Source organism: Heterodontus francisci, chromosome 6 (assembly GCF_036365525.1).
Source record: "Heterodontus francisci isolate sHetFra1 chromosome 6, sHetFra1.hap1, whole genome shotgun sequence".
Lineage (NCBI taxonomy): Eukaryota > Metazoa > Chordata > Chondrichthyes > Heterodontiformes > Heterodontidae > Heterodontus > Heterodontus francisci.
Genome location: NC_090376.1, coordinates 161,898,976 through 161,914,068, shown reverse-complemented (window position 1 = coordinate 161,914,068; position 15,093 = coordinate 161,898,976).

Below are 15,093 nucleotides of genomic sequence, written 5' to 3'. Positions count from 1 at the left end.
CTATCTGACACACTTTGACACTCTCTGACACTCTCTATCACTCTCTATCACTCTCTGACACTCTCTGACACTCTCTGACACTCTCAGACACTCACTGACACTCTCTGAATATCTCTATCACTCTCTATCACTCTCTGACACTCTCTGACACACTCTGACATTCTCAGACACTCACTATCACTCTCTGACACTCTCTGACACTCTCTATCACTCTCTATCACTCTCTGACACTCACTATCACTCTCTGACACTCTCTGACACTCTCTATCACTCTCTATCACTCTCTGACACTCTCAGACACTCTCTATCACTCTCTGACACTCACTATCACTATCTGACACACTCTGACACTCTCTGACACTCTCTATCACTCTCTATCACACTCTGACACTCTCTGACACTCTCTGACACTCTCAGACACTCACGGACACTCTCTGAATATCTCTATCACTCTCTATCACTCTCTGACACTCTCTGACACACTCTGACATTCTCAGACACTCACTATCACTCTCTGACACTCTCTGACACTCTCTGACACTCCCTATCACTCTCTATCACTCTCTGACACTCTCTATCACTCTCTGACACTCTCTGAAACTCTCTGATACTCTCTATCACTCTCTGACACTCTCTATCACTCTCTATCACTCTCTGACACTCTCTGACACTCTCTGACACTCTCTATCACTCTCTATCACTCTCTGACACTCTCTGACACTCTCTGACACTCACTATCACTCTCTGACCCTCTCTGACACTCTCTGACGCTCTCTATCACTCTCTGACACTCTCTGACACTCTCTGACATTCTCTATCACTCTCTGACACTCTCTATCACTCTCTATCACTCTCTGACCCTCTCTGACACTCTCTGACGCTCTCTATCACTCTCTGACACTCTCTGAAACTCTCTGATACTCTCTATCACTCTCTGACACTCTCTATCACTCTCTATCACTCTCTGACACTCTCTGACACTCTCTGACACTCTCTATCACTCTCTGACACTCTCTGACACTCTCTGACACTCACTATCACTCTCTGACCCTCTCTGACACTCTCTGACACTCACTATCACTCTCTGACACTCTCTGACACTCTCTGACACTCTCTAGCACTCTCTATCACTCTCTATCACTCTCTGACACTCTCTGACACTCTCTGACACTCTCTATCACTCTCAGACACTCAATCTCACTATCTGACACTCTCTGACACTCTCTGACACTCTCTGACACTCTCAGACACTCACTCTCACTATCTGACACTCTCTGACACTCTCTGACACTCTCTGACACTCTCTATCACTCTCTGACACTCTCAGACACACTCTGACACTCTCTGACACACTCTGACAATCTCTGTCACTCTCTATCACTCTCAGACACTCACTCTCACTATCTGACACTCTCTGACACTCTCTGACACTCTCAGACACTCACTCTCACTATCTGACACTCTCTGACACTCTCTGACACTCTCTATCACTCTCTATCACTCTCTGACACTCTCAGACACACTCTGACACTCTCTGACACACTCTGACAATCTCTGTCACTCTCTATCACTCTCAGACACTCTCTGACACTCTCTGACAATCTCTGTCACTCTCTATCACTCTCAGACACTCTCTGACACTCCCTGACACTCTCTGAAACTCTCTATCACTCTCTGACACTCTCAGACACTCACTATCACTCTCTGACACTCTCTGACACTCTCTGACACTCTCTAGCACTCTATATCACTCTCTGACACTCTCTGACACTCTCTGACACTCTCTAGCACTCTCTCTCACTCTCTGACACTCTCTGACACTCTCTGACACTCTCTGAAACTCTCTATCACTCTCTGTCACTCTCTGACACTCTCTGACACTCTCTATCACTCTCTGACACTCTCTATGACTCTCTGACACTCTCTGACACTCTCTGACACTCTCTGACACTCTCAGACACTCACTCTCACTATCTGACACTCTCTGACACTCTCTGACACTCTCTGACACTCTCAGACACTCACTCTCACTATCTGACACTCTCTGACACTCTCTGACACTCTCTGACACTCTCTATCACTCTCTATCACTCTCTGACACTCTCTGACACTCTCAGACGCACTCTGACACTCTCTGACACTCTCAGACACTCACTCTCACTATCTGACACTCTCTGACACTCTCTGACACTCTCTGACACTCTCAGACACTGAATCTCACTATCTGACACTCTCTGACACTCTCTGACACTCTCTGACACTCTCTATCACTCTCTATCACTCTCTGACACTCTCAGACACACTCTGACACTCTCTGACACACTCTGACAATCTCTGTCACTCTCTATCACTCTCAGACACTCTCTGACACTCTCTGACACTCTCTGAAACTCTCTATCACTCTCTGACACTCTCTGACACTCTCTGAAACTCTCTATCACTCTCTATCGCTCTCTGACACTCTCTATCACTCTCTGACACTCTCTGAATATCTCTATCACTCTCTATCACTTTCTGACACTCTCTGACACACTCTGACATTCTCAGACACTCACTATCACTCTCTGACACTCTCTGACACTCTCTGACACTCTCTATCACTCTCTATCACTCTCTGACACTCACTATCACTCTCTGACACTCTCTGACACTCTCTATCACTCTCTATCACTCTCTGACACTCTCAGACACTCTCTATCACTCTCTGACACTCACTATCACTATCTGACACACTCTGACACTCTCTGACACTCTCTATCACTCTCTATCACACTCTGACACTCTCTGACACTCTCTGACACTCTCAGACACTCACGGACACTCTCTGAATATCTCTATCACTCTCTATCACTCTCTGACACTCTCTGACACACTCTGACATTCTCAGACACTCACTATCACTCTCTGACACTCTCTGACACTCTCTGACACTCCCTATCACTCTCTATCACTCTCTGACACTCTCTATCACTCTCTGACACTCTCTGAAACTCTCTGATACTCTCTATCACTCTCTGACACTCTCTATCACTCTCTATCACTCTCTGACACTCTCTGACACTCTCTGACACTCTCTATCACTCTCTATCACTCTCTGACACTCTCTGACACTCTCTGACACTCACTATCACTCTCTGACCCTCTCTGACACTCTCTGACGCTCTCTATCACTCTCTGACACTCTCTGACACTCTCTGACACTCTCTATCACTCTCTGACACTCTCTATCACTCTCTATCACTCTCTGACCCTCTCTGACACTCTCTGACGCTCTCTATCACTCTCTGACACTCTCTGAAACTCTCTGATACTCTCTATCACTCTCTGACACTCTCTATCACTCTCTATCACTCTCTGACACTCTCTGACACTCTCTGACACTCTCTATCACTCTCTGACACTCTCTGACACTCTCTGACACTCACTATCACTCTCTGACCCTCTCTGACACTCTCTGACACTCACTATCTCTCTCTGACACTCTCTGACACTCTCTGACACTCTCTAGCACTCTCTATCACTCTCTATCACTCTCTGACACTCTCTGACTCTCTCTGACACTCTCTATCACTCTCAGACACTCAATCTCACTATCTGACACTCTCTGACTCTCTCTGACACTCTCTGACACTCTCAGACACTCACTCTCACTATCTGACACTCTCTGACACTCTCTGACACTCTCTGACACTCTCTATCACTCTCTGACACTCTCAGACACACTCTGACACTCTCTGACACACTCTGACAATCTCTGTCACTCTCTATCACTCTCAGACACTCACTCTCACTATCTGACACTCTCTGACACTCTCTGACACTCTCTGACACTCTCAGACACTCACTCTCACTATCTGACACTCTCTGACACTCTCTGACACTCTCTATCACTCTCTATCACTCTCTGACACTCTCAGACACACTCTGACACTCTCTGACACACTCTGACAATCTCTGTCACTCTCTATCACTCTCAGACACTCTCTGACACTCTCTGACAATCTCTGTCACTCTCTATCACTCTCAGACACTCTCTGACACTCTCTGACACTCTCTGAAACTCTCTATCACTCTCTGACACTCTCAGACACTCACTATCACTCTCTGACACTCTCTGACACTCTCTGACACTCTCGAGCACTCTATATCACTCTCTGACACTCTCTGACACTCTCTAGCACTCTCTCTCACTCTCTGACACTCTCTGACACTCTCTGACACTCTCTGAAACTCTCTATCACTCTCTGTCACTCTCTGACACTCTCTGACACTCTCTATCACTCTCTGACACTCTCTATGACTCTCTGACACTCTCTGACAGTCTCTGACACTCTCTGACACTCTCAGACACTCACTCTCACTATCTGACACTCTCTGACACTCTCTGACACTCTCTGACACTCTCAGACACTCACTCTCACTATCTGACACTCTCTGACACTCTCTGACACTCTCTGACACTCTCTATCACTCTCTATCACTCTCTGACACTCTCAGACACACTCTGACACTCTCTGACACTCTCTGACAATCTCTGTCACTCTCTATCACTCTCAGACACTCACTCTCACTATCTGACACTCTCTGACACTCTCTGACACTCTCTGACACTCTCAGACACTCAATCTCACTATCTGACACTCTCTGACACTCTCTGACACTCTCTGACACTCTCTATCACTCTCTATCACTCTCTGACACTCTCAGACACACACTGACACTCTCTGACACACTCTGACAATCTCTGTCACTCTCTATCACTCTCAGACACTCTCTGACACTCTCTGACATTCTCTGAAACTCTCTATCACTCTCTGACACTCTCTGAAACTCTCTTTCACTCTCTATCGCTCTCTGACACTCTCTATCACTCTCTGACACTCTCTGAAACTCTCTATCACTCACTATCACTCTCTGACACTCTCTGACACTCTATCACTCTCTATCACTCTCTGACACTCTCAGACACTCTCTGACACTCTCTATCACTCTCTGACACTCTCTGACACTCTCTATCACTCTCTGACACTCTCTGACACTCTCTGACACTGTCTGACACTCTCAGACACTCTCTGACACTCTCTATCACTCTCTGACACTCTCTGACACTCGCTATCACTCTCTGACACTCTCCATCACTCTCTATCACTCTCTGACACTCTCAGACACTCTCTGACACTCTCAGACACTCTCTATCACTCTCTGACACTCACTATCACTATCTGACACACTCTGACACTCTCTGACACTCTCTATCACTCTCTATCACACTCTGACACTCTCTGACACTCTCTGACACTCTCAGACACTCACGGACACTCTCTGAATATCTCTATCACTCTCTATCACTCTCTGACACTCTCTGACACACTCTGACATTCTCAGACACTCACTATCACTCTCTGACACTCTCTGACACTCTCTGACACTCCCTATCACTCTCTATCACTCTCTGACACTCTCTATCACTCTCTGACACTCTCTGAAACTCTCTGATACTCTCTATCACTCTCTGACACTCTCTATCACTCTCTATCACTCTCTGACACTCTCTGACACTCTCTGACACTCTCTATCACTCTCTATCACTCTCTGACACTCTCTGACACTCTCTGACACTCACTATCACTCTCTGACCCTCTCTGACACTCTCTGACGCTCTCTATCACTCTCTGACACTCTCTGACACTCTCTGACACTCTCTATCACTCTCTGACACTCTCTATCACTCTCTATCACTCTCTGACCCTCTCTGACGCTCTCTGACGCACTCTATCACTCTCTGACACTCTCTGAAACTCTCTGATACTCTCTATCACTCTCTGACACTCTCTATCACTCTCTATCACTCTCTGACACTCTCTGACACTCTCTGACACTCTCTATCACTCTCTGACACTCTCTGACACTCTCTGACACTCACTATCACTCTCTGACCCTCTCTGACACTCTCTGACACTCACTATCTCTCTCTGACACTCTCTGACACTCTCTGACACTCTCTAGCACTCTCTATCACTCTCTATCACTCTCTGACACTCTCTGACACTCTCTGACACTCTCTATCACTCTCAGACACTCAATCTCACTATCTGACACTCTCTGACTCTCTCTGACACTCTCTGACACTCTCAGACACTCACTCTCACTATCTGACACTCTCTGACACTCTCTGACACTCTCTGACACTCTCTATCACTCTCTGACACTCTCAGACACACTCTGACTCTCTCTGACACACTCTGACAATCTCTGTCACTCTCTATCACTCTCAGAAACTCACTCTCACTATCTGACACTCTCTGACACTCTCTGATACTCTCTGACACTCTCAGACACTCACTCTCACTATCTGACACTCTCTGACACTCTCTGACACTCTCTATCACTCTCTATCACTCTCTGACACTCTCAGACACACTCTGACACTCTCTGACACACTCTGACAATCTCTGTCACTCTCTATCACTCTCAGACACTCTCTGACACTCTCTGACAATCTCTGTCACTCTCTATCACTCTCAGACACTCTCTGACACTCTCTGACACTCTCTGAAACTCTCTATCACTCTCTGACACTCTCAGACACTCACTATCACTCTCTGACACTCTCTGACACTCTCTGACACTCTCGAGCACTCTATATCACTCTCTGACACTCTCTGACACTCTCTAGCACTCTCTCTCACTCTCTGACACTCTCTGACACTCTCTGACACTCTCTGAAACTCTCTATCACTCTCTGTCACTCTCTGACACTCTCTGACACTCTCTATCACTCTCTGACACTCTCTATGACTCTCTGACACTCTCTGACAGTCTCTGACACTCTCTGACACTCTCAGACACTCACTCTCACTATCTGACACTCTCTGACACTCTCTGACACTCTCTGACACTCTCAGACACTCACTCTCACTATCTGACACTCTCTGACACTCTCTGACACTCTCTGACACTCTCTATCACTCTCTATCACTCTCTGACACTCTCAGACACTCTCTGACACTCTCTGACACTCTCTGACAATCTCTGTCACTCTCTATCACTCTCAGACACTCACTCTCACTATCTGACACTCTCTGACACTCTCTGACACTCTCTGACACTCTCAGACACTCAATCTCACTATCTGACACTCTCTGACACTCTCTGACACTCTCTGACACTCTCTATCACTCTCTATCACTCTCTGACACTCTCAGACACACTCTGACACACTCTGACAATCTCTGTCACTCTCTATCACTCTCAGACACTCTCTGACACTCTCTGACATTCTCTGAAACTCTCTATCACTCTCTGACACTCTCTGAAACTCTCTTTCACTCTCTATCGCTCTCTGACACTCTCTATCACTCTCTGACACTCTCTGAAACTCTCTATCACTCACTATCACTCTCTGACACTCTCTGACACTCTCTGACACTCTATCACTCTCTATCACTCTCTGACACTCTCAGACACTCTCTGACACTCTCTATCACTCTCTGACACTCTCTGACACTCTCTATCACTCTCTGACACTCTCTGACACTCTCTGACACTGTCTGACACTCTCAGACACTCTCTGACACTCTCTATCACTCTCTGACACTCTCTGACACTCGCTATCACTCTCTGACACTCTCCATCACTCTCTATCACTCTCTGACACTCTCAGACACTCTCTGACACTCTCAGACACTCACTCTCACTCTCTGACACTCTCAGACACTCAATCTCACTATCTGACACTCTCTGACACTCTCTGACACTCTCTGACACTCTCTATCACTCTCTATCACTCTCTGACACTCTCAGACACACTCTGACACTCTCTGACACACTCTGACAATCTCTGTCACTCTCAGACACTCACTCTCACTCTCTGACACTCTCAGACACTCAATCTCACTATCTGACACTCTCTGACACTCTCTGACACTCTCTGACACTCTCTATCACTCTCTATCACTCTCTGACACTCTCAGACACACTCTGACACTCTCTGACACACTCTGACAATCTCTGTCACTCTCTATCACTCTCAGACACTCTCTGACACTCTCTGACACTCTCTGAAACTCTCTATCACTCTCTGACACTCTCTGACACTCTCTGAAACTCTCTATCACTCTCTATCGCTCTCTGACACTCTCTATCACTCTCTGACACTCTCTGAAACTCTCTATCACTCACTATCACTCTCTGACACTCTCTGACACTCTCTGACACTCTATCACTCTCTATCACTCTCTGACACTCTCAGACACTCTCTGACACTCTCTATCACTCTCTGACACTCTCTGACACTCTCTATCACTCTCTGACACTCTCTGACACTCTCTGACACTGTCTGACACTCTCAGACACTCTCTGACACTCTCTATCACTCTCTGACACTCTCTGACACTCGCTATCACTCTCTGACACTCTCCATCACTCTCTATCACTCTCTGACACTCTCAGACACTCTCTGACACTCTCAGACACTCACTCTCACTCTCTGACACTCTCTGACACTCACTATCACTCTCTGACACTCTCTGACACTCTCTGACACTCTCTCACACTCTCTAGCACTCTCTATCACTCTCTGATACTCTCAGACACTCACTATCACTCTCTGACACTCTCTGACACTCTCTGACACTCTCTAGCACTCTCTATCACTCTCTGACACTCTCTGACACTCTCTAGCACTCTCTCTCACTCTCTGACACTCTCTGACACTCTCTGACACTCTCTGAAACTCTCTATCACTCTCTATCACTCTCTGATACTCTCAGACACTCACTATCACTCTCTGACACTCTCTATCACTCTCTGACACTCTCTGACAATCTCTGACACTCTCTGACACTCTCAGACACTCTCTAGCACTCTCTCTCACTCTCTGACACTCTCTGACACTCTCTGACACTCTCTGAAACTCTCTATCACTCTCTATCACTCTCTGACACTCTCTGACACTCTCTATCACTCTCTGACACTCTCTATCACTCTCTGACACTCTCTGACAATCTCTGACACTCTCTGACACTCTCTGACACTCTCAGACACTCACTCTCACTATCTGACACTCTCTGACACTCTCTGACACTCTCTGACACTCTCTATCACTCTCTATCACTCTCTGACACTCTCAGACACACTCTGACACTCTCTGACACACTCTGACAATCTCTGTCACTCTCTATCACTCTCAGACACTCACTCTCACTATCTGACACTCTCTGACACTCTCTGACACTCTCAGACACTCACTCTCACTATCTGACACTCTCTGACACTCTCTGACACTCTCTATCATTCTCTATCACTCTCTGACACTCTCAGACACACTCTGACACTCTCTGACACACTCTGACAATCTCTGTCACTCTCTATCACTCTCAGACACTCTCTGACACTCTCTGACACTCACTCTCACTATCTGACACTCTCTGACACTCTCTGACACTCTCTATCACTCTCTATCACTCTCTGACACTCTCAGACACACTCTGACACTCTCTGACACACTCTGACAATCTCTGTCACTCTCTATCACTCTCAGACACTCTCTGACACTCTCTGACAATCTCTGTCACTCTCTATCACTCTCAGACACTCTCTGACACTCTCTGACACTCTCTGAAACTCTCTATCACTCTCTGACACTCTCAGACACTCACTATCACTCTCTGACACTCTCTGACACTCTCTAGCACTCTCTATCACTCTCTGACACTCTCTGACACTCTCTAGCACTCTCTCTCACTCTCTGACACTCTCTGACACTCTCTGACACTCTCTGAAACTCTCTATCACTCTCTATCACTCTCTGACACTCTCTGACACTCTCTATCACTCTCTGACACTCTCTATCACTCTCTGACACTCTCTGACACTCTCTGACACTCGCTGACACTCTCAGACACTCACTCTCACTATCTGACACTCTCTGACACTCTCTGACACTCTCTGACACTCTCAGACACTCTCTCTCACTATCTGACACTCTCTGACACTCTCTGACACTCTCTGACACTCTTTATCACTCTCTATCACTCTCTGACACTCTCAGACACACTCTGACACTCTCTGACACACTCTGACAATCTCTGTCACTCTCTATCACTCTCAGACACTCACTCTCACTATCTGACACTCTGTGACACTCTCTGACACTCTCTGACACTCTCAGACACTCACTCTCACTATCTGACACTCTCTGACACTCTCTGACACTCTCTGACACTCTCAGACACTCACTCTCACTATCTGACACTCTCTGACACTCTCTGACACTCTCTGACACTCTTTATCACTCTCTATCACTCTCTGACACTCTCAGACACACTCTGACACTCTCTGACACTCTCTGACAATCTCTGTCACTCTCTATCACTCTCAGACTCTCACTCTCACTATCTGACACTCTCTGACACTCTCTGACACTCTCTGACACTCTCAGACACTCACTCTCACTATCTGACACTCTCTGACACTCTCTGACACTCTCTATCACTCTCTATCACTCTCTGACACTCTCAGACACACTCTGACACTCTCTGACACACTCTGACAATCTCTGTCACTCTCTATCACTCTCAGACACTCTCTGACACTCTCTGACACTCTCTGAAACTCTCTATCACTCTCTGACACTCTCTGACACTCTCTGAAACTCTCTATCACTCTCTATCGCTCTCTGACACTCTCTATCACTCTCTGACACTCTCTGAAACTCTCTATCACTCACTATCACTCTCTGACACTCTCTGACACTCTCTGACACTCTCTATCACTCTCTATCACTCTCTGACACTCTCAGACACTCTCTGACACTCTCTATCACTCTCTGACACTCTCTGACACTCTCTATCACTCTCTGACACTCTCTGACACTCTCTGACACTGTCTGACACTCTCAGACACTCTCTGACACTCTCTATCACTCTCTGACACTCTCTGACACTCGCTATCACTCTCTGACACTCTCTATCACTCTCTATCAAACTCTGACACTCTCAGACACTCTCTGACACTCTCAGACACTCTCAGACACTCACTCTCACTATCTGACACTCTCTGACACTCTCTGACACTCTCTGACACTCTCTATCTCTCTCTATCACTCTCTGACACTCTCAGACACACTCTGACACTCTCTGACACACTCTGACAATCTCTGTCACTCTCTATCACTCTCAGACACTCTCTGACACTCTCTGACACTCTCTGAAACTCTCTATCACTCTCTGACACTCTCTGACACTCTCTGAAACTCTCTATCACTCTCTATCGCTCTCTGACACTCTCTATCACTCTCTGACACTCTCTGAAACTCTCTATCACTCACTATCACTCTCTGACACTCTCTGACACTCTCTGACACTCTCTATCACTCTCTATCACTCTCTGACACTCTCAGACACTCTCTGACACTCTCTATCACTCTCTGACACTCTCTGACAGTCTCTATCACTCTCTGACACTCTCTGACACTCTCTGACACTGTCTGACACTCTCAGACACTCTCTGACACTCTCTATCACTCTCTGACACTCTCTGACACTCGCTATCACTCTCTGACACTCTCTATCACTCTCTATCAAACTCTGACACTCTCAGACACTCTCTGACACTCTCAGACACTCACTCTCACTCTCTGACACTCTCTGACACTCTCTATGACTCTCTGACACTCTCTATCACTCTCTATCACTCTCTGACACTCTCAGACACACTCTGACACTCTCTGACACACTCTGACAATCTCTGTCACTCTCTATCACTCTCAGACACTCTCTGACACTCTCTGACACTCTCTGAAACTCTCTGACACTCTCTGAAACTCTCTATCACTCTCTATCGCTCTCTGACACTCTCTATCACTCTCTGACACTCTCTGAAACTCTCTGACACTCTCTGACACTCTCTATCACTCTCTATCACTCTCTGACACTCTCAGACACTCTCTGACACTCTCTATCACTCTCTGACACTCTCTGACACTCTCTATCGCTCTCTGACACTCTCTGACACTCTCTGACACTGTCTGACACTCTCAGACACTCTCTGACACTCTCTATCACTCTCTGACACTCTCTGACACTCGCTATCACTCTCTGACACTCTCTATCACTCTCTATCACTCTCTGACACTCTCAGACACACTCTGACACTCTCTGAAACTCTCTATCACTCTCTGACACTCTCTATCACTCTCTGACACTCTCAGACACACTCTGACACTCTCTGACACACTCTGACAATCTCTGTCACTCTCTATCACTCTCAGACACTCTCTGACACTCTCTGAAACTCTCTATCACTCTCTGACACTCTCTGACACTCTCTGAAACTCTCTATCACTCTCTATCGCTCTCTGACACTCTCTATCACTCTCTGACACTCTCTGAAACTCTCTATCACTCACTATCACTCTCTGACACTCTCTGACACTCTCTGACACTCTCTATCACTCTCTATCACTCTCTGACACTCTCTGACACTCTCTATCACTCTCTGACACTCTCTGACACTCTCTGACACTGTCTGACACTCTCAGACACTCTCTGACACTCTCTATGACTCTCTGACACTCTCTGACACTCGCTATCACTCTCTGACACTCTCTATCACTCTCTATCACTCTCTGACACTCTCAGACACTCTCTGACACTCTCTGAAACTCTCTATCACTCTCTGACACTCTCTATCACTCTCTGACACTCTCTATCACTCTCTGACACTCTCAGACACTCTCTGACACTCTCTGACACTCTCAGACACTCACTCTCACTATCTGACACTCTCTGACAGTCCCTATCACTCTCTATCACTCTCTGACACTCTCAGACACACTCTGACACTCTCTGACACACTCTGACAATCTCTGTCACTCTCTATCACTCTCAGACACTCTCTGACACTCTCTGACACTCTCTGAAACTCTCTATCACTCTCTATCACTCTCTGACACTCTCTGACACTCTCTGAAACTCTCTATCACTCTCTATCGCTCTCTGACACTCTCTATCACTCACTATCACTCTCTGACACTCTCTGACACTCTCTGACACTCTCTATCACTCTCTATCACTCTCTGACACTCTCAGACACACTCTGACACTCTCTGACACACTCTGAAAATCTCTGTCACTCTCTATCACTCTCAGACACTCTCTGACACTCTCTGACACTCTCTGAAACTCTCTATCACTCTCTATCACTCTCTGACACTCTCTGACACTCTCTGAAACTCTCTATCACTCTCTATCGCTCTCTGACACTCTCTATCACTCACTATCACTCTCTGACACTCTCTGACACTCTCTGACACTCTCTGACACTCTCTATCACTCTCTATCGCTCTCTGACACTCTCTATCACTCACTATCACTCTCTGACACTCTCTGACACTCTCTGACACTTTCTATCACTCTCTATCACTCTCTGACACTCTCAAACACACTCTGACACTCTCTGACACACTCTGACAATCTCTGTCACTCTCTATCACTCTCAGACACTCTCTGACACTCTCTGACACTCTCTGAAACTCTCTATCACTCTCTATCACTCTCTGACACTCTCAGACACACTCTGACACTCTCTGACACACTCTGACAATCTCTGTCACTCTCTATCACTCTCAGACACTCTCTGACACTCTCTGACACTCTCTGAAACTCTCTATCACTCTCTATCACTCTCTGACACTCTCAGACACACTCTGACACTCGCTGACACACTCTGACAATCTCTGTCACTCTCTATCACTCTCAGACACTCTCTGACACTCTCTGACACTCTCTGAAACTCTCTATCACTCTCTATCACTCTCTGACACTCTCAGACACACTCTGACACTCTCTGACACACTCTGACAATCTCTGTCACTCTCTATCACTCTCAGACACTCTCTGACACTCTCTGACACTCTCTGAAACTCTCTATCACTCTCTATCACTCTCTGAAACTCTCTGACACTCTCTGAAACTCTCTATCACTCTCTCTCGCTCTCTGACACTCTCTATCACTCTCTGACACTCTCTGAAGCTCTCTATCACTCACTATCACTCTCTGACACTCTCTGACACTCTCTGACACTCTCTATCACTCTCTATCACTCTCTGACACTCTCAGACACTCTCTGACACTCTCTATCACTCTCTGACACTCTCTGACACTCTCTATCACTCTCTGACACTCTCTGACACTGTCTGACACTCTCAGACACTCTCTGACACTCTCTATCACTCTCTGACACTCTCTGACACTCTCTATCACTCTCTGACACTCTCTATCACTCTCTATCACTCTCTGACACTCTCTGACACTCTCTGACACTCTCTATCACTCTCTATCACTCTCTGACACTCTCAGACACTCACTATCACTCTCTGACACTCTCTGACACTCTCTGACACTCTCTATCACTCTCTATCACTCTCTATCACTCTCTGACAATCTCAGACACTCTCTGACACTCTCTATCACTCTCGGACACTCTCTGACACTCTCTATCACTCTCTGACACACTCTATCACTCTCTATCACTCTCTGACACTCTCTATCACTCTCTATCACTCTCTGACACTCTCTGACACTCTCTATCACACTCTATCACTCTCTGACACTCTCAGACACTCACTATCACTCTCTGACACTCTCTGACACTCTCTGACACTCTCTATCACTCTCTATCACTCTCTGACAATCTCAGACACTCTCTGACACTCACTATCACTCTCTGACACTCTCTGACACTCTCTATCACTCTCTATCGCTCTCTGACACTCTCAGACACTCTCTATCACTCTCTGACACTCACTATCACTATCTGACACACTCTGACACTCTCTGACACTCTCTGTCACTCTCTGACACTCTCTATCACACTCTATCACTCTCTGACACTCTCAGACGCTCACTATCACTCTCTGACACTCTCTGACACTCTCTATCACTCTCTATCACTCTCTGACAATCTCAGACACTCTCTGACACTCACTATCACTCTCTGACACTCTCTGACACTCTCTATCACTCTCTATCACTCTCTGACACTCTCAGACACTCTCTATCACTCTCTGACACTCACTATCACTATCTGAC